At 46.9% G+C, this 26,451-nt stretch overlaps 1 protein-coding gene across 3 annotated transcripts in view; it reads left to right on the top strand.

Moving 5' to 3' along the window:
* The first annotated feature begins 768 nt into the window (after positions 1–768).
* Positions 769–26,451, top strand: part of BRCA2 (BRCA2 DNA repair associated) — a 584,634-nt gene continuing 558,951 nt past the window's right edge. The window contains exon 1 of one of the 3 annotated variants that reach the window (XM_069205562.1): positions 769–899. The gene's annotated coding sequence lies outside the window, so the exon portion shown is untranslated. The remainder of the gene's footprint in view (positions 900–26,451) is intronic. The other 2 variants (XM_069205563.1, XM_069205564.1) reach the window with 2 other exon arrangements.

The raw sequence follows: 26,451 nt of genomic DNA, 5'->3' as shown, positions 1-26,451 counted from the left end.
TCGTGTGGCTGCTTTTGGACTCAAGTCTGACCTTGCCTGTATGCAGGGCTTCTCTTGTGGGTGACAAGGAGGTCCCAACTAGGGCAGAGCGTGGCAACTTGGCTGTTGAGACTAGTTGGTTGCTTTGACCATATAATCGAATTTTACAACCGCCAGTTTCTGTTTAAGATTTAAATTGCATAAAATTAGGCAGAACCCTTGTTTACATAAATAAGGCTGAGAGGTCGTATTTGAACGTGGTGGGAAGATGTTTATACATACATCCAAACATGTTTTTTTGCTGTTTTAAGTAGCGGAACCTCGACATGAACTTACTGGAGCGCTCCATATGAACGCTAGCTGCATCCACTTTTTAAGGTAAGGGGAGATAGCTTGATTTGCCAGAACCACAGGATGTTGAGACTATCCTGAGACTCAAAACCAGATCCCCAGTTCCTAAGTCGGCAGCTCTGGTCGTAGCGTATGCTAATATTACTTACAGATTCACGAAGGTTATTGTTACCGTGGACTGTAGTGTATTTGTATTGCCGTGGACTCCATCTTCATACGATATGTGTTGCCTCATGCCCGGATCTCCTCTTTTTATTTGATACCTACCATGTAATATTTCATAATGATTGTCTACTATTTCTACTTACTGCTCCGTTTCTGCACAATTTAATTTTCACTGTAGCCATTCGTCGTTGTTCTGAGCATTAGTTTGCTTTAGGTGAATTTTTTGTGGGAGATCGGGCCTCATTTCTCGTCTGGCTTGGTTGCGCATGCTCCAGTGGCATGTTTCGAGTTCACCCGGGAACATCAATGAAGCGGAGACTGCGCCGGGGACCTGCCCGTTATCCGCTTATGGGGGACTGAGCAACTGCTGGGGACGGAGAACCGGCACAAGCAATAGTTAGACGGTGAGTCTGAGACCTGTGTTCACATTTGTAGTGCGTGGAAGGAGTCCCCGAGATTGGCTGCTTGAAGACTGCAGTGTACACTAGCGTTGACGAAAACTATCTGTCATAAAGTTTCAGCAGGTGTTGCTGTGTCAACAGTGGGTGGCAAGCTCTGTTATTGTGACAGTCGCTGATTGTGTTGCTTCAGACGTGAGCACAGTTCCGGGATTCGATAACCGACGCATTCAACTGCTTTCACGCCTGCAATGAGCAGTCTTTGTTTTTTTTATTTACTTCAGTAAATGTTCTGCGCTTCTCCCAAGTCCTAGGTGTGGTACCGCCAAGCCAGTGACAGAATGGAGGCTGGATATGACAAGTGCCCACTGTGTGTACTTTAAGCCTATATCTACTCTTTGGAATAATGGACAGATCTTAAAATAACTCCGTTTACACATTTAATCAAAAGATGCACACAGTTTGTCCGATCGTCCCTTTAGGGTAGATCGTTATTTTGAAGGCTGTTTTGAGCTTGGTGCACTGCAGGCTTTGCCTTCCATGGCACTAAAGGTTTGAATGTGGGGCTTAATTCAAGGTTCAGACCATGGCCCAAGTTCAGCTCCTTGTGCAACCGTGAGTTTTTCTATGTGCAAGAAGATAACTTTTCAAGGTAGATTCGTGGCCTGCCTGTTGCAACACAGACATCTTAAAATGTGACGTGAATTCTCATTTATACAAATGCCAGGGGCAGTGGAATTAATATTACACACCCAGTGACTACGATTGCATTGCATGATTGGCACATTGTCTACCCTCACTACCTCCACAGCCTTCTGTTTGCTGCCGAGGGGGCAGTGAGTGCCTTGTACAGAGCGAAAACTGAGCACCTGGAAGAACATTTTAAATTGCAATGAGGTTATGGCCTGCTCCTAGGTTCTAGAGTCCATATTGTAATAGCGTGGCATCATGACCTGCTGTAGGAGTCTGGTGTCCATACTATTAGTGAAAGTGGATTCAGTGATGTCTGTCACTGTGCTGTTTGGAGAGATTAATATGAAACTAATGTGCTACTATATACAATGAGGAAAGGAGTTGGATTTCTAAGTTGTGATCAAAAGTGTTTACATAGCAAAGTTACAAGGCTTGGCAAATTTATACTGACTGTTCAGAAACAGGAATGGATGTTATGGTTTGTCCTTGTTGCTGCAAGCAGCTCAGATGCAGTGTTCAAAACGTGTAAAATCATGTAGTATGTGAGTAGATTGTGCAACGAAGTCTGCGTCAACATCACAAAGTGACAGTAGTGCATTGAGGGTATTATCAGCATCATAGAGCTGCACACTTAGAGAAAGATGCACCTAGAGAGAGGATTTTCAAGGATGGGACTGCGTACCGAGTGAGGGCAGAACATTGAGAAGAAAAACAGAACAGTATTTTTAAGGGGAGCAGATTTATGGCAGAGCAGCTTAAAAGGCAGTAGAGACAGGGTGGTGCCTTAGAGAGGGCAATATCATAGAGATATCAATGCTCTGAGAGGGTAGACTAAACAGTATACCCAGATAGGGATTTCACTGAGAAGGGGCAGTATCTGAGAAATAACACCAGAGTGAGAGGGCAGCAACCCCCTTTAGAAAGCAGTACTACAAATACAGAAAATACACTCTGAGTGGTGTCACTAGTAAGAGATAACAGAGAGATCTGCACTCCAGGAAAGGTCTCACATGGAGAGGACAGCACGCCGAGCTAAGGCAGCACCATAAATGTATAAAAAAAAGTAGCACCCCACAAAGAATTTCCCAGAGAGTGCTTATCACTTATGAAAGGCAGCACCACAAATCCAATATTGTTGCAGAATTGTTTATCATGTGTGCCATGCAGTGATGGAGTTGATGATGATGACTTGAGTGAGATGGATGAGGATGAGGCAGGGGCTTACTTGTACGATAAACCTAGTGACATGAGTGCAGAAAGCAGTGGTAATCTGCAATTTGTAATGATGTGGAATATTATCTAGCTTCCAAATTCATTGTCAAGGGGTAGCCAAAAGAAAAGCAGTTGGAGGAAACTTTAAAAACTTATCAGGAGGTGAGTGATGAATAAACAATTGTTGAAGATATCATTTTAAGAAATGATAAATTGGCACCCCACTTGGATTTTAGATGCAACTCCTTAAGTTGGCTCAAGAAGGACATACCAGTATGACTGGTACAAGAAAAGATTAAGAGCGCAGTACTGGTGGCTTTTCATGGACAGGGATGTTTAGAGATTGAACACATTCATGTGCACATATGCATCTGCCTTGACACGCTTACTTTATCCTGAATGACCTTGGCAGAGGGTGGGAATGGGTAGGACCAATGTACACATTACCACTAGAAATGAGATATGCCATAGTATGTATTGATTGCTACAGCAAATGGATTGAGTTGGAGTTCATAGACAATCCTACCACTAGTAATGTTTTAAAGTTCTTGAAAACAAAACTGCCAGAGAAGGTTTCCCTTGCCAGATTGTAAGTGAAAATGGTTCACAGTTTGCATTACACGAAATGATTGCATATTTGAAGGTCTCTGGTATTAATCACTGCACATGATCCTTGTACCATCCACAAAACAACGGACAGGTAGAACGTGCGGACCACATTATCAAAGAAACTATTCAGTTGGCATTGAGGAGTAACTTAAAAGAAGCATTATGCAACTGCACGTAGGCCCATCACACTACTCCACATACTGCGCTTGGGTCACTCCATTTGAACTGTCAGGAAGACGAATACCCACAACTAAATTGACTTCAAGTATTGCTTTAAAAAGTATTCCATTCAATGGAAAACGTTCTCAGAACCAAAAGGACAGGCTGGGTGAGGCAGTTGCTGAAAAGCAATCCGATATGCAAAAATAATATGACCAAAGAAGATGTTGGTGACATGATAAGGCTCAATCGCCCTACAGTAAAAACAGGTGAAATTAAATTTGGTGAACCCCTATGAGTGGACAGAAAGTCTGGGTCAGCCATTAGGTTGGAAAATGGGGGATGGTGGAATGTGTCACATGCTGTTTGTTTAATATTTTCTGTTACATTAGGGGAAAACACAATCTACTTTTAGGGTAAATACCGAGACCAATCTAGTTGAATTGACCAACAAGTTTTAATCTCATGCATGCCTTCAAAGGCCTGAAACTGAAGGTAATGATTCTCATTGGCCATGTGACATAGGTGGGGGTAATCTTAGGCGAGCAGATGGTGTGCAGGATAGTTTGCAGTGTCAACCATTACAAAGTGTGGTAATGGGTTCCAATTATTGTTTAAATATATATTTTTTTAATGATGTTATAACGTTTCTAAAAGAGAGGCGGAATTGTGTTTTTTTTATAAGTAATTGTATATCTGTTTCATGGCTTACGTATTAGTGTGTTTATTATCTTTGTCCCTATTCATCTTTAGGTTAGGTGTGTGGAACCCATGTTCCATGGATGGAATGTTGGGTTACTTTTGACAGTTGTAGGCATGGGGCGGGTATTATTCTGTGGACGTATGTTGATGAGGGAAGATTAACGTTTTTCCTGCTCTACCTGGTGCCCTGCCATTCCTGCACATTGTAACTAAATGCTGTCAAGTTGTTTTGCTTCACTGATGACCGAGCTGAAACACTCCTGTACTGATAACAATCTCTGGAATGCGCTTCTTAGTCTAAAGAAGGCATTTATTATTTCACTTCGCAAGGTTCGTAAAAGGAGATTAGCATGCTGAAAGTACACGTTTAAAAATGGTCACAGCAATGAAATGAAAACATGTACAAATAATTCTCCGCTGCAATATACATATCAAATATATGTAACTATATTATAATGCAAAGCAAATAATGACCACAATCCCAAGGTTCCACTTCAAAACAAGACCGTTCCCTGCAGTCTGAATGTATTCTTATCAGCCTAAGCCCTTGGTGGGAAAGAACCTTGAAAAATAAAAACATGAGCACAGTGTACAAAGTGGAAAACTACTTGCAGCTTTTAACATGGCGGTGGTTAATGCTAAAATAAAGTCAATTGGCAAAATGAAGCTAGTGGTCACTAATGTGACGATGTGCTGCTAGGCTAAGTGCAACATGGGGTCAGTGGTCAAAACTCACATATCATTACACTCCACCCTTTTGACCAATGACTCATATACCTTATAGTCCTAAAATCAACTTTTTTTTTTTTTTCTTTAAAAAAAAAAAATTTACAAGCAAATCAGGTATGCATTGTGAACAGCAACATAATGAAATGACGAGCAATCACTATAAAGCAATGGAAATTGGATTAACTTATTGATATTATAAACAGTTAAACCAGGCACACCTACAACAAAAAGACTGAAGCTTATATATTCTGATTGGGATAATAACTATTTCTGGTATAACGAGTTGGTATAGAGTTAGATGGAAACATCATGAGTCCTAATCACGTAAAGGTTCACGGTCCACCTGTAATGTTTCCTGGAATGTAAGTAAAAGTGAGGTTCCCATACAAGCATAGTCAGACAACTGGCAACTTAAACATGCTTAATGTGACTGGCATCAGTCACCAGGTGATAACATGCCACGTTGTTTGTTCCTTTAGAACTGCAATCAAACAGGTTGATTGAACATCCATGGTACTGTGCATTATTCCCATGCAGAACTTTGATCTGTGGAGCACGACTCGCACCAAATGGATCCATAGGTATTGCCCTTCAAAAGCAGCAGGGGTGTTGCGCAACATGACTGATCAGTCAGGTTCCGGTTGTGGGTGCTGTTCCACCCGACCGCACACGCCCGAAGGGAGACCACACGGCACACTCATGGTCCGAGGCAAGTCGTAGTATGATCTGTAAAAGAAACAAGTATGATCTTTCTTGCAAACAACATTTGTCAGCTGAAATGTGCTCCCCTTTTCCTTTCCTTGTTTTATGATCAGCAGAACATTATTAGGGCCCTTGGCTATAATTTCTGCAGGTTCTGGAGGACCATTTGGGGATTCCACCCAAACCTTAGCACCATGTTTTTTGTCAGTTGAACCAAAACCTCCTTTTCCTTGTACTGTCAGAAGGGCTGTGGGAGTCCCCTTCCTCACCAGTCCTCCATCCAATGGACTTATGACAAGTTGGATAATTTTGTAAACATGTAGGTCATAACCTGCAGATTCTGGTGTGGCTCTGTGAGGAGCTGAAGCTCCAGGTTTTATTTCCCAGTACACAATGATGTTGGTGGCCACGTGGTTGTATCAGGGGAGTTTCAACATTTTGTAATGGTCTGCTATTCAGAATCTGGAGGGCTTCATTTAAATGCTCTCTCCAGTTTTTCAAAGTCCCATCAGATAAAGTTTTAGTCCAGAACCCCAGGGACTGTCCTGTTCTTCTTGGCTTTTGCCACTTGCTCCAATCTACATATTGTCCCTGGACAGTTACATGCAACTCAGTGTCTCCTTCCTGCACCATCCACAAGTCTAAAGCCTGTTGAATTATTTATTTTGCCAAATCAAAAGCACACTGCTGCTCTTCACCCCATTCAAGCTCATGATTTTTTCTTGTCACTTTGTACCAAAGGGTTTGACTCAAATAAGGGACACACTGTCTCAAGAAATCAAACAATCCATTCATCGCTTTGTCTCTTGCTTATTGCAGGGAGTGGCAAACTCCAGAATCTTTTGTTTCGCCTGTAGCAACAATTCTCTATGTCCTTGATTCCACTGAATCCCTAAAAACTTCACATTTTCAGAGGGTCCCTGTGTCTTGTCTGAATTAATCATCCACATTTTACTCTGAAAAAGCTCCACAACCCGCTGCATGAATATATCTTTGAAATCCTTAACTTATTGCTGGGTGTAATCTTCTAAATAATGTAGTTCAACTCCTGCCAAATTCTGTTGGTTTCTCTTTTTCATTTCTTTACATACTGGCTGAGCACGAACTACGCTCTGCTCCTCTGGCTCACCCTGGTTCCCACTTTAAAAAAAAAACTTTTCCTCACTAGAGTTTGAAAAATCAGCTGTCCCTGTGTCTGCTTGGTAGATACCAGCCTTATCTTGTAATAACTTATTCCGATAAGACAGCACAGTTACAGTATTTTTTGTGTCAACAAGTTTTCTCAAATTTCTGATTTTCATATTCTAACTGCTTGCACCTCTCATTCATTTTCCTGTAAGCAGAGGAGCAGTATCCAACCCCTCCTGTCAAGAACAAAAGGGTTATCATTCCGTTCAAATAGCACCTTTTTTTTTAGACATATAAGAATATTCACTAATTTTGTTTTACCCAGGCACCTGTTCCAAAATTCAGAAAGACCTGACAACAAGAAAACACATTTGCCAAGTGTTGGACTTTTGGCCATACGCATGGTCATCCCTAGTCTTTTTGCCTCCTTCCTCCTGGTTTTTCTGACCTCTCGCTGTTGGCTCTAGGACTCTGAGCACTTTATCACTGCTGACCAGTGCTAAAGTGCAGGTGCTCTCCCATCTAAAGTTGGTATGATTGGCTTATACCTAATTGGCATATTTAATTTACCTATAAGTCCCTTGTACAGTGGTATCTCTATACCCAGGGCCTGTAAATTAAATACTACTAGTGGGCCTGCAGCGCTTCTTGCGCCACCCACTGAAGTAGACTTTCAAACCTGTCTCAGGCCTGCTAGCGCAGGGCCTGTGTGCGCAGTTTTCTGCCACAGGGACCTGGCATCTAAATTTACTTGCCAGGCCCAGAACTCCCCTTTTACTACATGTAAGTCACCCCTAAAGTACGCCCTAGCTAGCCCTATGGGCAGGGTACCATGTATGTAGAAAGGCAGGACATGTGCCATATTGCATGGCCTGTCCTAGTAGTGACAAACAGCCTAACTTGGTGTCTCACTGCTGTGAGTGCTGCCTTCTCATAGGATTGCATTAGAAATGCCCTGCCTTATGTGTAAGGGGTATTGTCTGATTTATGAGGGGTAGCGTAGGCGTGTTTGGTATGGTTGTGATGGTGATAATAAATACTGCTTACTGGTGTGGGTGTATTTTTTATTACTATCACAGAAATGCCACTTCTAGAAAGTGCGCATTTATCTGTGCTTATAATTCTGGTGTTTTGCAGCTTGACTCCAATCCACGTCTGGGCAGAGTGACAGTTGGGGCTTTGTGCATACTTTTCAGACAGCCTGTACACAGGGAGGGTGGAGGTGTCACTGAGGTGCATCTGCATACTGAATAGTCTTCCTGGGCTGAGAGAAGGGAGAGGCGGGGCACACCTGCATTTGTAAAGACTGTGCCCTGGCCTCACACAATAGGGTCGTTAACCCCCCACTGATGTTTGGAGCCTGTGCTGAAAGGAGAGAGGGGGCACTCCCAGAACCAGTTGTAACTGGCTGGAACCTCCTCTCCCTACCATTGTAAAACACTGTAAGAACTGACTATAAGTACAGGGGAATTTTCCCCACAATTTGAACATTCTTGGAACTTGAAACTGGACACAGAACGCTGATGAATGGACTCACCAGGAAACCGCCATGGACTGCTGCTGCTGTGCTGACCTGTGACCTGCCTGGTCACTAGGAGGAACTGCCACCATCTGCACCCCTTGTGCTGGCCTGTAGCTGGGCCCACCAGCCCTGTGCTCCTTCTTGTTTAGTTGTTCCCAGGGGCAGGGTGCTGTGGCCCCTGACCCCTGCAACGATCTTTTACATCTTTGCCAGGAGGGAGCACGAGGCGCCCCCCTCCCCCTTTAAAGGATTTCCCTGACTTGGGCCCCCCCTTGGAGAGGGCCGGTGGAGGCCCGAGGGGCCCCCCAGTGATCACGGGTCCCAGAAGGGGCCCGTCAAAAATTCAGAGAGGGTGCGTGCCACCCCTCTCGGTCTGCCATGTTGAGGGAGGCCCCCGTTTTTGCGCAGAGGAGCGCCGGGGGCCCCATTAGTTGTTTTAGGCACTGGAAGTGCCTCCCCATCAAGACAGGTACTTTTAAATGGACCAATATGTTCCTAATCTAAAGTTCTTTCTACAGACTTTGCTATTATGATATATTGCCTACCTGTTCTATGATGCTTTTACATATGTGTGCACATGTTCCTTTTATGGGCGTGACTTGCTAATATGTTTCCCTAACTTGCCATAGGTTTTCTAATGTTCCTACTATGGGCGTTTTATGATATTCTTATGACAAGTGTTCTAATGTGATTACGTGTTTCCTGACTACTGCTTATGTTGCAGAATACTGAGTAACCTGTGTGTTATGTGTGACTACTGCTAGTTTGCAGAGTAACTAATGTGTAACGTTCTGACAACTGCTAAGGTAGCAGGATAGTACTGTTATGTGATGTTGGTCTAATGATTACGTTGTGTACAATACAGTATATTTTCATATAATCTGGTGTTGTGTTTCCTTTGTGGTGGGGATATTGCGTCACATGTATGTGTGTGTTGTGCAAACGCTTTACGCATTGCCTCTGGGTTAAGCCTGACTGCTCGTGCCAAGCTACCAAGGGGGTGAGCAGGGGTTATCTTGGACGTGTAACTCCCTTGCCCTGACTAGAGTGGGTAAGTTCTGCCTGGCTGAGGTGCATACCCCAGCCAACCAGAAACCCCATTTCTAACATTGGAAGTCAGCGGTGAGGATAGGACTTGCGCTTGCACAATACCATTGTGACTCATTATTTCACTACAAGGATTGCGTTTAGACCATCACATGTTTGGCTTCTCTTAACTTTCTCTCTTTGGTCATTTTTCCTGTTGTCAGTTCTCACGCTTGGGTATTGTGGTTGTCACAGTTGAGTTATTTGTACCTTTTCAAGATGGGGCTTACCTTTGATTTAGAGGACCTGCCGTTTTACACGCAGGGGGAATTAGAGGGGTTCTGTAGAGAGAGAGGGCTGCCTGTAGAAGGGGACCTCAGGAGATCTCTGAATTTCTTTGAAAGGTTTGTGACATTTACCCAGGGAGGGAGTGTGCTTAGGGGGTACCCAGAGGATCCTGAGTGTAGCGAGGGTTTCCAATGGGAGGGCTCCCAGACCTCATCCCTAGAGAGTGGTAGAGAGACTGATCAGGAGGGTGAGAATGACCGGTTGGGGACGCCAGTTGACAGGGAAGGCCCCAGTGATAGGGAGTCCCTTGCTGGGTCCAGTGTAAGAAGCAGGGCTACCTCTCATTCCTTGACGCCTGATGAGCTAAGAGATAGGCGGGAAGAGAGGGACCTGAAGTTGCAGTTAGCGCGCCTAGCTGTTGAGGAGAGAAGGCCTGAGGTAGAGAAGGCCTTAGTACAGGAGAGAATGGCAAAGGCCGAGAGGGCCTTTGCCAGAGAAAGACTCGCTCTAGAGCGCAGTCTGAAGGTTCTGGACTCACCAGCGCTGCAGGTGGAGTCCAGTGGTGGCAGCAATGTACAGTGCTGTAGCAAAGATGTTCCTCACATACCCATAGATCTGGTACCTAGGTTCCAAGAGGGGGGTGACATACGTCAGTGGTTAAAGGAATATGAGAAGGCTCTGGTAGAGCGCGGGATCCCTGAAAAGGATTGGGGAACTGGCCTAGGGAGTTTTATTCCTGAGGAGGGGAGGGATGCCCTACTGACTCTAGAAGAGAGTGACAGGGAGGGGTACTCCGCTGTGAAGAACGCACTGATTATGAAGTATGGTTTTTCCCCTGAGGAATACAGAAAAAGGTTTAGGGGTGGTAAGAAACTGTCCCACCAGTCTTGGGAGGAGTTTGTGGAGGATTGCTGCATTGCACTAGATGGATGGGTGAAGGGTAGCACAGTAAACAATTTTGAAGGGCTGTTTAATCTGATTCTCAGAGAGCACCTGTTTCGTTGTTGTTTTTCAGAGTTACGCCAACACTTGTCAGTGTGTGAGCTCTCTGACCCCAGGGAGCTTGCAAAGGAGGCAGACTTCTGGTTGCGTACCAGAGGGTCTGGTGTGACATTAGGGGGTGTTCCTAATGAGAGTGGTCTAGGTGTTTCCCAACAAGGTGTGGTGGGAAAGGAATGGAGTGTCCCAGGTAGGTCCCAGTGGACTGGGATGGGTGAGGGACCCCATGTCCTGTCTCCGAGGAGAGGGAATGGGGCTGGGCTGAGGCCCAAGGTGCCCAAGATACCGTCCCAGGCCCCTGAAGGTTCCATGAGTGAACGCCAGGAGGTGAGCCTAACCTGTGCCTTAGGGCCAGCTGTTCAGAAGGATCCCATTTTGTCATTAGGACTTAGGCGGGTGGCTGGTGATAGCGTTCCGCCGGTCCAGGTGTCTGGTAGTCTCGCTCTACAGCGGAGGAGGCGGAAATCCAGACATAGGGTTGAGAGGGGGCTGCGGGCCCCAGTGGAGAACCTGGAGGGTCAGGGGTCAGCTCTGAGAGCAGAGCCCCCCAGGAATGACCTTGGTGAGACCATTTCTGGGCTGGGGGGAATTCAGACTCTGTCCGATGGGCAGAGGTCAGGAGACCTGCGCCAGCCAGACTCTTGTGTGGCCCTTGGGGAAAGTGTTTCCCTGGTGGGGGGTAGGTGTGCCCCCCCAGGAAGTCCTGGTGCGCCAGGCAAGGATTCAACCGCAGGGTGGTGACTCTGGGTTGGATGATCAGGTTCAGGGGGTAAACTCTGACCTGATGGGGAGTACGTGTGCTCCCAAGGAAGTCCTGGTGCGCCAGGCAGTGGTTCAACCGCAGGGTAGTGACTCTGGGTTGGATTGCCAGATTCAGGGGGTAAGCTCTGATCTGGTAGGGGGTAGGTGTGCTCCCAAGGAAGTCCTGGTTCGCTGGGCAATGGTCCAGTCTAAGGGTGTCGTCCCTGGACTAGATAGACAGGTTCAAGGGGTAAACTCTGACCTGGTTGGGGGGGCGGTTAGTGTGCTCATCCCCCCGTGTGAAACTTCTGGTGGCTTCTCCCGAGGTGGGGAGACGCAGGACTCTGGAAGTGGGGTTCAGGGAGGGGGAAGCCCACCCCGGACCCCGGTGCAACCCAAGGGTGTCGTCCCTAGGTTGGGTGGTCAGTCGCCAGGTAGTGATCCTGGGCTGGCGAGAAAGTTGTGCAGGGCTGCTGTACCCAGCACCCTGGCAAGTGTGGATTCTGGTGATACCCCTCCTAGGAGAGGAGGGCGGGATCCTAGAAGGAGGGGTAGAGGGAGGAGAGCCTCGCCTCTAGCCCCTGTAGAACCTATGGGTGTGGACCCTAGGTTGGTGGATCCGTGGCAGGGTAGAGCCCCTGAACTGATCGGAAATGGAGTGGAGACAGGTTGCTTTGCACCTGGGGCTACCGCCCCCCACTCATTATGGTTTCAGAGACCAGAGGCTCCTAGATGGCCTGGGGCCTGGTTCTGGCCATTGGCAGCTAGAGAATCCCCGTGGGTTGGTCTAGGCTGCCTGGGACGCATTGACAGAGAGATCCCAGTGGAGTCAGGAAGGCGTAGAACTGGAACATGCCCCTGCTGTTGTGGGCCTGGGTCCTTGTTCTATCGCCCCAATCAGGGAAGTACATCAAGGTATTGATTGTTCTCCCCTGGCTTTTGGCTGGTAGGGGGTTGTGTTGGACTTTTGGCCATACGCATGGTCATCCCTAGTCTTTTTGCCTCCTTCCTCCTGGTTTTTCTGACCTCTCGCTGTTGGCTCTAGGACTCTGAGCACTTTATCACTGCTGACCAGTGCTAAAGTGCAGGTGCTCTCCCATCTAAAGTTGGTATGATTGGCTTATACCTAATTGGCATATTTAATTTACCTATAAGTCCCTTGTACAGTGGTATCTCTATACCCAGGGCCTGTAAATTAAATACTACTAGTGGGCCTGCAGCGCTTCTTGCGCCACCCACTGAAGTAGACTTTCAAACCTGTCTCAGGCCTGCTAGCGCAGGGCCTGTGTGCACAGTTTTCTGCCACAGGGACCTGGCATCTAAATTTACTTGCCAGGCCCAGAACTCTCCTTTTACTACATGTAAGTCACCCCTAAAGTACGCCCTAGCTAGCCCTATGGGCAGGGTGCCATGTATGTAGAAAGGCAGGACATGTGCCATATTGCATGGCCTGTCCTAGTAGTGACAAACAGCCTAACTTGGTGTCTCACTGCTGTGAGTGCTGCCTTCTCATAGGATTGCATTAGAAATGCCCTGCCTTATGTGTAAGGGGTATTGTCTGATTTATGAGGGGTAGCGTAGGCGTGTTTGGTATGGTTGTGATGGTGATAATAAATACTGCTTACTGGTGTGGGTGTATTTTTTATTACTATCACAGAAATGCCACTTCTAGAAAGTGCGCATTTATCTGTGCTTATAATTCTGGTGTTTTGCAGCTTGACTCCAATCCACGTCTGGGCAGAGTGACAGTTGGGGCTTTGTGCATACTTTTCAGACAGCCTGTACACAGGGAGGGTGGAGGTGTCACCGAGGTGCATCTGCATACTGAATAGTCTTCCTGGGCTGAGAGAAGGGAGAGGCGGGGCACACCTGCATTTGTAAAGACTGTGCCCTGGCCTCACACAATAGGGTCGTTAACCCCCCACTGATGTTTGGAGCCTGTGCTGAAAGGAGAGAGGGGGCACTCCCAGAACCAGTTGTAACTGGCTGGAACCTCCTCTCCCTACCATTGTAAAACACTGTAAGAACTGACTATAAGTACAGGGGAATTTTCCCCACAATTTGAACATTCTTGGAACTTGAAACTGGACACAGAACGCTGATGAATGGACTCACCAGGAAACCGCCATGGACTGCTGCTGCTGTGCTGACCTGTGACCTGCCTGGTCACTAGGAGGAACTGCCACCATCTGCACCCCTTGTGCTGGCCTGTAGCTGGGCCCACCAGCCCTGTGCTCCTTCTTGTTTAGTTGTTCCCAGGGGCAGGGTGCTGTGGCCCCTGACCCCTGCAACGATCTTTTACATCTTTGCCAGGAGGGAGCGCGAGGCGCCCCCCTCCCCCTTTAAAGGATTTCCCTGACTTGGGCCCCCCCTTGGAGAGGGCCGGTGGAGGCCCGGGGGGCCCCCCAGTGATCACGGGTCCCAGAAGGGGCCCGTCAAAAATTCAGAGAGGGTGCGTGCCGCCCCTCTCGGTCTGCCATGTTGAGGGAGGCCCCCGTTTTTGCGCAGAGGAGCGCCGGGGGCCCCATTAGTTTTAGGCACTGGAAGTGCCTCCCCATCAAGACAGGTACTTTTAAATGGACCAATATGTTCCTAATCTAAAGTTCTTTCTACAGACTTTGCTATTATGATATATTGCCTACCTGTTCTATGATGCTTTTACATATGTGTGCACATGTTCCTTTTATGGGTGTGACTTGCTAATATGTTTCCCTAACTTGCCATAGGTTTTCTAATGTTCCTACTATGGGCGTTTTATGATATTCTTATGACAAGTGTTCTAATGTGATTACGTGTTTCCTGACTACTGCTTATGTTGCAGAATACTGAGTGACCTGTGTGTTATGTGTGACTACTGCTAGTTTGCAGAGTAACTAATGTGGAACGTTCTGACAACTGCTAAGGTAGCAGGATAGTACTGTTATGTGATGTTGGTCTAATGATTACGTTGTGTACAATACAGTATATTTTCATATAATCTGGTGTTGTGTTTCCTTTGTGGTGGGGATATTGCGTCACATGTATGTGTGTGTTGTGCAAACGCTTTACGCATTGCCTCTGGGTTAAGCCTGACTGCTCGTGCCAAGCTACCAAGGGGGTGAGCAGGGGTTATCTTGGACGTGTAACTCCCTTGCCTGACTAGAGTGGGTAAGTTCTGCCTGGCTGAGGTGCATACCCTAGCCAACCAGAAACCCCATTTCTAACACCAAGACATTATAAGGCATTTACATTTCACATGCATTTTCAGCTGCCTTTGTCTTCTTGCCAAACATATTTTCACTTTTAAATCATACACTTTCAACCTCCAACCTCCCTGTAAATTGCAGACTGCGCCAAAGTGTTTTGCTACACTGCTGACCGAGCTGAAATACACACACACTGAAAAGAGTCTCTGGAATGCAACTCTTAGTCTAGGAAATACATTTAATAAATCACTCCGTGAGATTTGTAAAGGAAGGTCAGTACAAACGAAAGTGCGCATTTAAAATGTGCGCAACAATTAAATGAAAACACGTATAAAGAATCTTCAATCTATAAACAGCAAATATATATGCACAGACACAATGCAAAGCAGATCATTAGTAAACATTCATCACCATGGGGCACATTTGCGCCTTCATCTTTCTCTTAATAGCTTCAAGCTGTAGACCTCCAAGATCGGCTGTCGGGAGAATGAGCGATCTACCCTCATGGGAGATGTCAGACATTGATGTCTCCATCCTTACTGAGGTCTCTGAATCTCCCAACTGTCAATCGCCTCTGCATTTCTAACATCTGCATCTCCAACGTGGCAGTGGCTAATGCTAAAATTATGTTAATAGACAAAATGAAGCTGGTGGTCACTAATTTGACAGTGTTCTACTGGGCTAAGTGCAACGTGGAGTCAGTGGTCAAAACACAAATATCATTACACTTGGGTATTGGTACTCCTTTGGACACTCTGGCTCACGCAATGGGGAAGGATGACAATAAACAGAATAAGCTTTCTGCACCTGGCGCACAGCAGACTCGGAATTTGGGGCTCATAGGGACAGCTCACTGGACAGTGACTTGGTGGCTGAGGTGTAAGACATCAAATACATTTTTCTAGACTTCAAGCACAGCCTAACGCTAATGATAACAAAACTTACCTAGTGGAGGAGTGCATAGACCAACTGGACGGGCGCATGTCAGATGCCAAAGACGCTCATTCATCAGTAGAGGAACACCTTCTTCGTATGAAAAAGGATGTCCTCCAGAATCAGAATGAAGACCTTTAAGCAAGCTCACTATGAAATAACTTGTGTATACTTGGGGTCCCAGAGTCCACGGTGATGGATAGGATGGCTGCTTATGTGGAACCCATGTTATGAGCGCTTTTTGGAGACTGTCTTTCTACAGTGCTCATTGTGGAGCGAGCGCACCGGTCTTGGGGCCCATGCCCGCCTCCTGGTGCGCTACTGATAGTCACACGTCTATTAAATTACAGATCTAGAGATACTGTGTTGCACCTCACCAGGGAACAACAGCCCCTTTAGTACTAGGGGAACACAGTACTCTTTTTCCCGGGCTTTACCGTAGCAGTACAAGCTGGATGGCGGTAGTTCCTACCAATGAAACGTTCCTTGCCGAAAGTGGGTGTCACACATTCCCTCATCTACCCACCCTGGAGTCCCCTGCTGCCAAAACCTCTACCCTTACCTGGGGTCTCCAGCAATAGCCCTCTCAGTGATAGCCGCAGACTTCCACGGATATCCTCTTCTCTGCGCACTGTCTGGACAGTGTCTGTTGCTTGGACCGTGGGCTTCTGATAACCCCTATGTGCGGGGACTAATTGACAAATCTGTTAGCACCTACCAGTATGCCAATGCTTGTGTCCCTCTTGCATAGCTGGGGCCGGCCTCTGAACAGTCCCTTTACCTTGTTGTTTCGTGCTGTGCGCCTCTCCTGGCCCCCCGTTCTGTGTAAGCTTCTGAGTATGCCAGCTCCTCCTGCTACCCTCGGGGGATGATTCCCTGAACTGTTTTAGTTCCTGGCTTGCACTGTTGATTTGGGGAGGGGGATGTGGGAGGGTTCCGAAATTCTGCTAATTTGGGGAGCTGAAGTGGGAGGGGCGTGGGTAACAGAGGTATGTTTGTTCATTTGTTCTTTGCAATGCACTGTTCTCCAGATACTTTTGTCATAAAGCCCCCTATTGCTATTCACACATCTTGTTTCTTTGTGCCTTATGTTGCTGGGGACCTTCTGCCCTGTGGATTCTTGATAACTTCGGTTAAAGGCTTAACTTGGAATGTCCGGTATTTGAATGATCAGTGCAAGACCGGCTGGTATTAGCCTGCTTGAAAAGACACCAAATTGACATCTAATTTCTACAGGAAGTGCATGTGAATGATTCAAGCTGGACCAGCATCCGGATGGGATGTATAGCTGAATCAAAGGTCTCTTTTTATTCCAATTACCCACTTGGTGTGGCTATACTACTTCACATAGGGTTGACATGATGTACACGAAGTGTACCATGCGACCCGCAAGGTAGATATGTTATCCTTGCATGCTCACTGCAAGGACACCCTGTGATCCTGACCTCCTTTTACGGCCTAAATGTAGATGACAGTATTTTTCCTGCAGTCTGGCGATTCCTGGGAACCATGGGCCTGCATGCATTGATATGGGGAGGAGACCTCAATGTGGTCCTGGATGCACACGTGACAGGTCTAGCAACACCTGTCGCCAACACTCGGGCTGCAACATAATTGCAAACACTTATCTCTGATAATGAGCTCACAGAGATATGGCACATTCGACATGCAGCTAGCACAAAAGGCATATGTATTGCGCCATTGCATAACATTTGGTCTAGAATAGACTACTTGCTTGTCACCAAAGATGTCAGTATCTGATCCACTAACGTCGTACACTTACCTAGAATGCTATTCGACCATGCCACCTTTTGCTAGTGATGTCAACCCCAGACTTCACCACAAGGGCTTTTCTTGCAGACCATGTTTGACGACTTCTTATCTCATGGTATCCTTCCTCCATCACTACAGGAGGCACTGATAGTGGAACCCAATAAGCTCCCCTGCTCCCCAACGATGTGACTTCTCTAGGTCTCTCTCTATAAATAATGTAGACAATAAAATCCTGGCTAAATTGATTGCCTCCTTCCTCTTTCCATTGCTACCAAAATATTGTTCATGTGGACCAATCTGGTTTCATTCCAGTATGCTCCACAGCACATAATCTGTGAGCCTTCTTTGCCCTCCTACACTCTGTTAACCCCACGCTTGGTGCTGCTAGATGCCACCAAAGCATTTTTCTTCCGAGTGGTCCTATCTTTTTCCCCTCCTATCACATATTGGGCTTGGTGGCCCCTTCCTGTGTTTCATCAGTCATCAAGCTGCTGTATATTCAGCTGATTGTCTGCTTGCTTTTCAATGGTGCGTCCCTCCCAATCGAGGTCTCTTGGGGAACATGTCAGAGCTTCCCCGTTGCCTTTCTTTATTGCCATAGCAATGGAGCCATTAGCCACACATTTGTGGTAGCATCACTCGCATCGCGGTTTGCCTTTACTTCGGGGGGGAGGGCATTCTGGTCTTTATGTTTGTGGACGATCTCACATTATACATCCGAGATGCCGATTACAACCTGGCACCCTTATCCGTGAACTCAACTGCTTCAGCGGACTCTCTGGCATCACTAATAATTGGTCAAAGTCAATAATTTTTCCACTCACAGCAGTCACTCAGCTATTTGTGGCAGAATACACAAATCCCTCCATTAGGGATAAGTTAGGCGGAGGGGCTAGTGCGATTCGTGGAGGTCTGGCTCAGCCATGACCTGGACGAACTCTGGTCCGGTTACGGGAGACTGATGACGTGGCTGGAGGATCTGGAACCATCATGGGTGGGACTACCACTGTCCCTCACGGGGAGATTGACCATGGCCAAAATGGTCATGGTCCCAAAATTACTACATCTTTTTACCAACCTCCTGCTCCCTCTGACCGCACACTTCTGCAGGTGCCTCCGGTCTTAACTACTTAGCTTGACATGGACAGGCAAGCAGCCACAGGTGTTAGACATGGGGTCTCTGGTTGACAGTCAGTTGCATTCTTTCCAAGCATGGCCTCTCACTCTAGTCAGGGCAATGAAGATACACACTTAAGATAACCCCTGCTCACCCCCTTGGTAGCTTAGCACAAGCAGTCAAGCTTATCTCAAAAGCAATGTGTAAAGTATTTGTACCAACACACAGTAATACAGTGAAAACACTACAAAATGGACACACGAGTTTAGAAAAATAGCCAATATTTTTTTCTAAATCAAACAAGACCAAAACAACAAAAATCCAAAACACACCAATAAAGTTATGAATTTTTAAATTAAGTGACACCTTACCTTATTTACCTAAATTAATTGGCCTTTTTCTTGAACCATCTCAGCTAATTTAGATTAGGAATTTCCTTTATAGGACACAATTTCTGGAAATGCTGTATTCTTTTTGTAATTCTTGCTAACATTCTATTTTTCCTTATTTTAAATTACGGACTCTTGGACCATTTAAACTGACAACTAATGATGCTTGAATTAGAGTTCTTAATTAATGCCATTGCTTTAATCAATATTTCGTTAATAAATATTTATTTAAATTCTCCTTGTCGTTTTCTGTGGGGCCTAATGGTTTCACTGATTATGGAAATGTATTTAAATACTAGCTCTAATTGCCTCTTCACATCAACTAACAAAGGTCTATACGACCAGTGGCAGAGTTGGTATTAATTACAACCATAGATCAAGATTCAAGAACCTCCCTCTCCAGCATGTGTTTCTGAATAATTGGAGTTCGATGTTGCAAAATCAGAAAATGGCTTTGATGGAAAGCATTAGTAATAGACAGTTAACTGATTTTGTAAAGGTGAAAATGCATTGACGAATGATTAAGGAACTCACTCTACTGCATGCATATTAAACATGTATATTTTCACATCAGTTTCATAGAGTTATGTTGGAAAGTTTTTTTTTTTTGGGGGGTGTTTTTAGTGAATTGTATCAGTAAGTGTGTCAGCTACACAAGCCTCTTATTTTTCTCTGTGTGCTTTTCTGTGTGTTTTCCCTTTGTGATGGTAAGTCTTTGATTGTCTTATTCTAATCCCCGTTGTCTCTGCTATTTGGAATCTATAATGCCGATTTTTGGTTTCTGCTATAGTCATGTGTGCACTTGTTCTGCTTCAATGAAAATATGAACAATATCTTAATAATAATAACACTTTGTTTCACTGGATTACTATTTAAACAGAAAACTAAAATTGCTCAACTTCACTTGACACAGGGAGGGGAAGAGAACTTTGTTATCAAATGCTACTGTCCTGCATGATGGAACTGGGGGACCCTTGTGTGCCCTCAAGCAGCAGTGCATGTTTTTTCTTCTGCTACTAAATGAAAAACAGAAATTGTAGATAACAATGCTGATCCATACGTTTTATGTTCCAACACATTTGTTATTGAAGAATATTGCCTAACAAGTGGAAATGAACACTACAGTGAACATCTTCCAAGAGGCACCTAGATCCAAACATCATTGCTAATAGCAATTTTCACAGTTACCAGCATCAGTAGATGCCTGAGGTGCACAAGGGAAGGTGGTCAGGTGGAGGGGCATGGTTGAGGAGAATAAGAGACAATAACCTCATGTAAAATCAAACCAGGTCCTAACTACCCTAGCGATACCCCATCGGAGGAAGGCTGGAAGTTCAGGACACCCCAACACAGTATTTGTGGAGTTCATCCTAATTCAAGAGGTGTTCAGGTTCCACTCATTCTGCTTCACAAAAATATCTAGCATCCCAAGATACCACAGCATGGCCTGTATCCCTACTTCGTTCAGTTCACTTTTAATTTCCATAAGCAGTTAAGTCAGAAAACCAAACAAATTTACTGATCTTCTTCCTCACTTGCTTGTGCTGCACTGAAGATACAGTCTCAAATGACTGTGGACTCAAGCATCACTAGAACTGTGCTCCCTTCTTTTATGACTCCCCCTTTGCAGTTGAAAGGCTTTTAACAATCTAGCCGGCTAACCTTCTAGGTTACAAGTGACCCTTCTAATTACATCTCGAAGTACATAGGTGGGTAGTGATGAAATGACCCCCAAAGCACGCAATTGTGCTCCCCTTCTGTCGTCACTCCATTCTCACCTCCATTCTAAAGAGACTTCCCACCACACACAATGGGAGGTCATCAAATCCATTGCAGGAAGAAATCCAGGGTCATTTTGTATTCTCCCACAGATCTCAGTCTTTTTTTCTTGTTTTCTCTTAAAAATACTCTGAGTTGCTCTTCATCACTTCTTGAAATTTCACTTCTACCACCTTGATACGCAACTTGTCAATTTTTTTTGTTTTCTTACTTAAACTACTAACACATGGCCCTAAATGATATCAGCATCACTCTCTCACCCTTTGTGTGTTCCTGAAAATGTTTCATCTCTGTATCTGTAACTGCTAGTGTGCAGAGTCATACTGCCTTGCAGCAGATATTCTTTAGCCTGGGTCAGTGCCTCTTCCCCTGCATCACTAGTGCCAATGCTTTTATCCAGAGTTCGTGTGCAGTGATTTCAGAGTCGATGGACTGGGTGTAGGGCATAGCCAAATCTCTTTCCTTGATCAGTGACCCAGCCAAATGTTGTTTGCCTGAGGTTTGGATGACAAAAACTAAAAACTCTTTATACTTGTAAGTTAAAGAGCAATGCAACTTTAAATGCCTCCTCCACCATTCATTGCTCATGACCCTGCACAATATTACATGTTGCGTTGTACCATACGTTTCCACTGTAAAAATGTATGTCATCCCCATGTCTTACCAAGGACCAGTGCACCTGTTGTCCCTCTTCTCCTTCCACCCTCCCACAATGCACATTTTTGGTGTGCTGCCCTCCTACATTTAAGCAAACATTAAGAGGAAGGACAGTTGAGGGTCTTTATCAGCACTTGATAACGTTGTTGGTTGAGTGCCTTGCTCTGTACGGCTTGGCATTGGCAGATTAAAATTGCATTCAAAGAGAAGACCACCTGCAGGGCAATGGAGGATAGTTGCTAGTTGGCTTGGCAGCTTCGGTTTGGCCAACCAGGTAAAGGCAGTGCATGCTGCTGCTAAGCCTCTTGAGTCTGAGGTCCACACTGGAGAGTTGAATGAACCACTTATGAACCTGTGGTAGTGTTTAACTTCTCACTCTAAGAAAGGCTAATTTACTTGGGTAGTGAAGTGAATGTTAGATTAGATCAAACTGCATGGTTTGCAGTTTTTGTAGTGATCATGGACTTTATAAATTCCAGTTTTCTTTGACCTCTATTCCAAGCATGTTGTCTATCTGACACAACTTCCCAAAATTCCTCAAGGATGTTTACTTTTCAGATACCACTTTTAGGCTTTTCAAATCACCTTTACCCAATTTCCTTTTGATACCACTCCCCAAAATTGTGCCACACTTACCAGGATAAAGGGAGTAATCGGCAGGTTTGAGCCATGTTTACAGAGCTAATCATGTGGGTGGCACAATCAGTGGTGCAGGCCCACTAGTAGCATTTGATTTACATGCCCTGGGCACCTTTTAGTGCACTTAACTAAGGACTCACTAGTAAATCAAGTAAATCAAATATGCCAATTAGGAATAAACCAATCATCAATACAATGCACACAGAAAGCATATGCAATTTAGCACTGGTTAGCAGTGGTAAAGTGCCCAGAGTACTAAAGCGGACAAAAACTGGTCAGAAAAATTAGAGGCAGGAGACAAAAAGTTTGGAGATGACCCTGCAAAAAGGGCCAGGTCCAACACAACCCCCTGCCAACCCAAAGCCAGGGGAGATCAATCAATACTTTGATGGACTTCCCTGGTTGGGGCCAGAGAACAGGGACCCTGGCCCACACCAGCAGGGGCATGTTCCAGTTCTACGTCTTCCTGAACCTAGTTTGATACCTCTGTCCATACTCTCAGGGCCCACTAAGCTGACCCATGGGGAACCCTTCTCCTCACCTGCAGATACCATCTGTGCAGCACCTAACCTTACTTTGCTCACAGATGTATCCCAGTGGGCAGATAGTACCACCAGGGCCAACACAGTGGTGTGGCCCACTCCACCCATGGGGTGTGATTCCTGTCTTTCCCCAACCACCTCCCCCACCCCACAGGGCAACTCTGTCCACCAGGACAGCAAGCTACTGTAGCTACTGACATCTGTCAGGGATGAGAGCCAGGCCCCAGGCCATTCAAGGCTCTCCAACCACTCTGACTGTGGAGAGTGGGGGACCATAGCCTTGTGTGCCTGGCACCCTTTTACCACTCTCCCTTCCACCAGGAGCGGCACCCCCAGTGTCCAGAATTGTCAGGCTGTTTGTTGAAGCAGTCCTGCACAATTCTTCCACCAGTGCAGGGATGTTAATCTGCAACTGGTCTTTTAACCTAGGGTCTGTACCTTCAGGTTGGGCAAGGGACGAGGCTTCCCTCCCCCTGCCATACCTTCTGGGGTCCTGCACCCCTCCACTAGGAGTGCCCCCCCAGAATCCAACATGGTAGGGACACTGTTAGCAGTTGCCCCTCCCTCCAGGTCAAAGGAGGGGGGGACCCTGAATGTGGCCTTCAACCCAGGGTCTGTACCCTTGGATTGAACTGGGGTCAGGGGGGAGTCTCTCCCTCCCCTGCCCCTACCCCCTGGATCCCCAACCCCCCACCACCATGGAGAGTACCCCTAGAAGTCACACCGGGGGGTGATTGGCCCAACCACCCCTTCCCCCAAAATCCGGTAAGGGTTTATCCCCTACACCTGACCCTCTAGCCTAGGGTCTGTACCCTCAGACTGGACCGCTGCCTGGCAATCTACAAGGGAAACACCTTCCCTAAGGGCTGCATGAGAGTCTGGCTGGAGCTGGTCCCCTGACTCTGCCCCCCTGGCAGAGCCTGGTTCCCCCCAGCCCAGAAATGATATCACCATGGTTATTCCTGGGGAGCTATGATCTCAGAGCTGCCCCCTGGTTCTCCACTGGGGCCCGCAACCCCCTCTCAACACTCTGTCTGGACTTCTGCATTTCCCTCACTTGGAGTGGTACTGCCAGACACCAGAACTGGTGGAACACTAGCTACGCCCCCCCCCCCAAAGTTCTACTGACACTATGAGGTCTCCCTCAGCAGATTGCCCTACGGTACAGGCTAGGATCCCCTCCTGGTGTTCACTCGTGGAACCCTCCAGGTGCTGGGACTGGATCTCGGGCATCATGGGACTCGACCCACCCCATTCCCTCTCCTTTGAGACTGGACAATGGGATCCCTCACCCATCCCACTACACTGAGACCTACCTGGGACACACTGCAAGCCTTTCCCACCTCACCTGGTTGGGAAATACCTAGACCACTCTCCTCAGGGGCACCCCCAAATGCCTCTTCAGACCCTCTGGTACTCACCCAGAGGCCTGCCTCCAGTGCAAGTTCCCTGGGATCAGAGAAACTCGCACTCCACCTGGTGTTGGCGTGGCTCTGGAAAGCAAGGACTGGACATATGCTCTACAGTAATCACATCACACAGCCCCTCACATGAGCTAACCAAACTACTCTTCACTCAACCACCCGGTGTCTCAGTCTTGAAAAAGTACCCCACATCGCCCTCCTTAGACTAGAGACAGAACCTGACTGTCCCTGACACACAACCCACACTCTTCCTGGGTGTATCCATACCTCCTCACAACCAGGACCTTTACCTGGCGGGAACCCCTCTCCCTGTCACTCTCGCCTAGAACCAGTAGAGTGTCCCTCCCACTACAAGGAATATGACTCCCCATGCCAGTTCACCAATCCGCCCCAGGGACGCTGCGCACCACTAGAGCTACCTCATACCTCTGAACCTCCTAGTGTATGCTAATCCCCTTCTTCGGGCACCAAGTCTCTGGGCATGTGCACTTCTTCAGCACTGGACAGAAGATTTTTGCTGCCACCATATGAACTGGACTCAGCCCTCATGGCTTCCAGCTTCAGCTCTTCACAGCTCAGTTCATGAGGTACACACAATTCTCTTTCATTGGCTAAGGCTCTCTCAGTTTCAGCTCTCTCAAGGTCTTTATCCAGTTCTCTCATACAGTGCTTCTGAGCTAGGAGCCATCCCTTTCTCTCTTGTTCCCTTTCAGGGCAACTGCCCTCCTCCTCCCCAGAGTAGCCCTCCTCCTCAGGATCATCTGGTATGGTTGCTTCCCAGTGTTTCATCTCATACTGAAACAGGGCTGTCTCAAGAACCCACCTTTGGGACATTTTCTTCACAGCCAGCCCCCTTTCCTTGCAGAAAACTTTTAGCTCCCTTATTGTATAGATCTCCAGGTGCTAGAAGTTGACTTCCATTCTCCAAAGGCCTCACAGGTGAAATCAAAAACCAGAGTCCAAAAAGTCACAATACCTCCAGGAGCACAACAGAGAACATAAGAGGAAAAACCAGTATGTGGTACGTAGTAGTCTGCGGTATGATAGTAGTGTACACCAATCACTGTAGGTCAAGTGCAAATGCAAGCCCTAGCCTCACCGCTGACAACCAGTGTTAGAAATGGGGTCTCTAGTTAGCAGTCGGTTTGCACCCTATCCAAGTCGGGACCCTGACTCTAGCCAGGATAAGGGAGATACCCAGCTCAGATAACCCCTACTCACCCTCTTGGTAGCTTGGCACGAACAGTCAGGCTTATCTTAGAAGCAATGTGTAAAGCATTTGCCCATAACACACAGTAATACAGTGAAGACACTACAAAAGGACACCACACCAGTTTTAGAAAAATAGCCAATTATTATCTGTGTAAAACAAGACCAAAACGAGAAAATCCAGCATACAATACTAATGATATGAATTTTGCAAGAGTTAACTTAAAAATACAATTCCTTGAAGTTGATAGCTCTGTCTGGGGCTATCATGGTGTCGTGAACAACAAATCCAACATTTCAGGTCGGCTGCTGTATTGCAGGCCAGCTACGGTGTTGGGAAGACCCACAAACAGTACCCTGGAAATGCAGGGCGTCATTCTCGCGATGAGATCCGGAGAGCGGCGTTGGTTCCAGAGGTCAGTGCGGGGGATCATCTGGCCCTTGAAGTCACACACTTTGCAGATCAAACTCTGTGCTGATGACGAAGTCAGGAATGCTGGCGTGGATGGGTCAGGGCTGCGGTGCAAAGTGGAACGATGCGATGTGCGGTGCCCACCGACCACGGTGCAGGCAGCTGCTTAATGACGTCGATGAGACCAAGGTTGCAGTGTGAAGCAGGGCGGTGCGACGTGCGGTGTCTCCAGGTCACAGTGCAGGCAGCGTCGTCATTGTTGCTGAAGTGCTGCTGTTGGTAGGCCCAAGACGGCAGTATGGCGTGAGGCGGCCTGCTTGCGGTGGCCATGGCGCAGACAGGGGCGTCTGTTGTTCTCCACTGGAGTCGATGGCGCTGGCGTCGGTGGACTGGGGCTGCCGTATGGGAAGGGTTGGTGCTCAGTGTACCTCACGAGCGGTGTCCACAGGCCACGGTGCAGGCAGCTTTGCCAGTGTCAGCAGGAGCAGCGTCGTCAAGGATGTCCAGGCTGCGGTGTGAGCAAGGTGATGCCAGAGTGCGGGCCCACAGTCACAGTGCAAGCAGCGGTTCGGTGACTGTGTTGGTGGTGCCAGGGTTTCAGTGTGGGGCGGGGTGGTGCGACTCCGTGCGGTGTTGGCAGGTCACTGTGCAGGCCAGCGGCGTCATTGGCAGCATTACAGTGGTTTTTCTTCTACAACAGCACAAAAAACAGTTCCCAGTGCTGTAGGCAGATGAAACTGAAGTCTTTGATATCCCTGTGACTTCCAACAGGAGGCAAGCTCTACTCCCTACCCTTCCCTTCTCAAGCAGGATACACAGCAAAGTTCACCCTTTTGATCTCTTTTAAGGCAGAAGCAGCAACTGCAGGCGAACCCAGCAAAGCACACACAGCAAAGGGGCAGTACTCCTTCCTCAGCTCTTCTTCTTGGCAGAGGTTCCTCCTGATCCAGAACGATTCTAAAAGTCTAGGGTTTTGAGTCCTCTACTTA

The sequence above is a fragment of the Pleurodeles waltl genome, chromosome 8 (genome assembly GCF_031143425.1).
Source record: "Pleurodeles waltl isolate 20211129_DDA chromosome 8, aPleWal1.hap1.20221129, whole genome shotgun sequence".
Lineage (NCBI taxonomy): Eukaryota > Metazoa > Chordata > Amphibia > Caudata > Salamandridae > Pleurodeles > Pleurodeles waltl.
The sequence above is the reverse complement of the archived record's forward strand: the minus strand, read 5'-3'. Positions and strand labels throughout refer to the sequence as shown.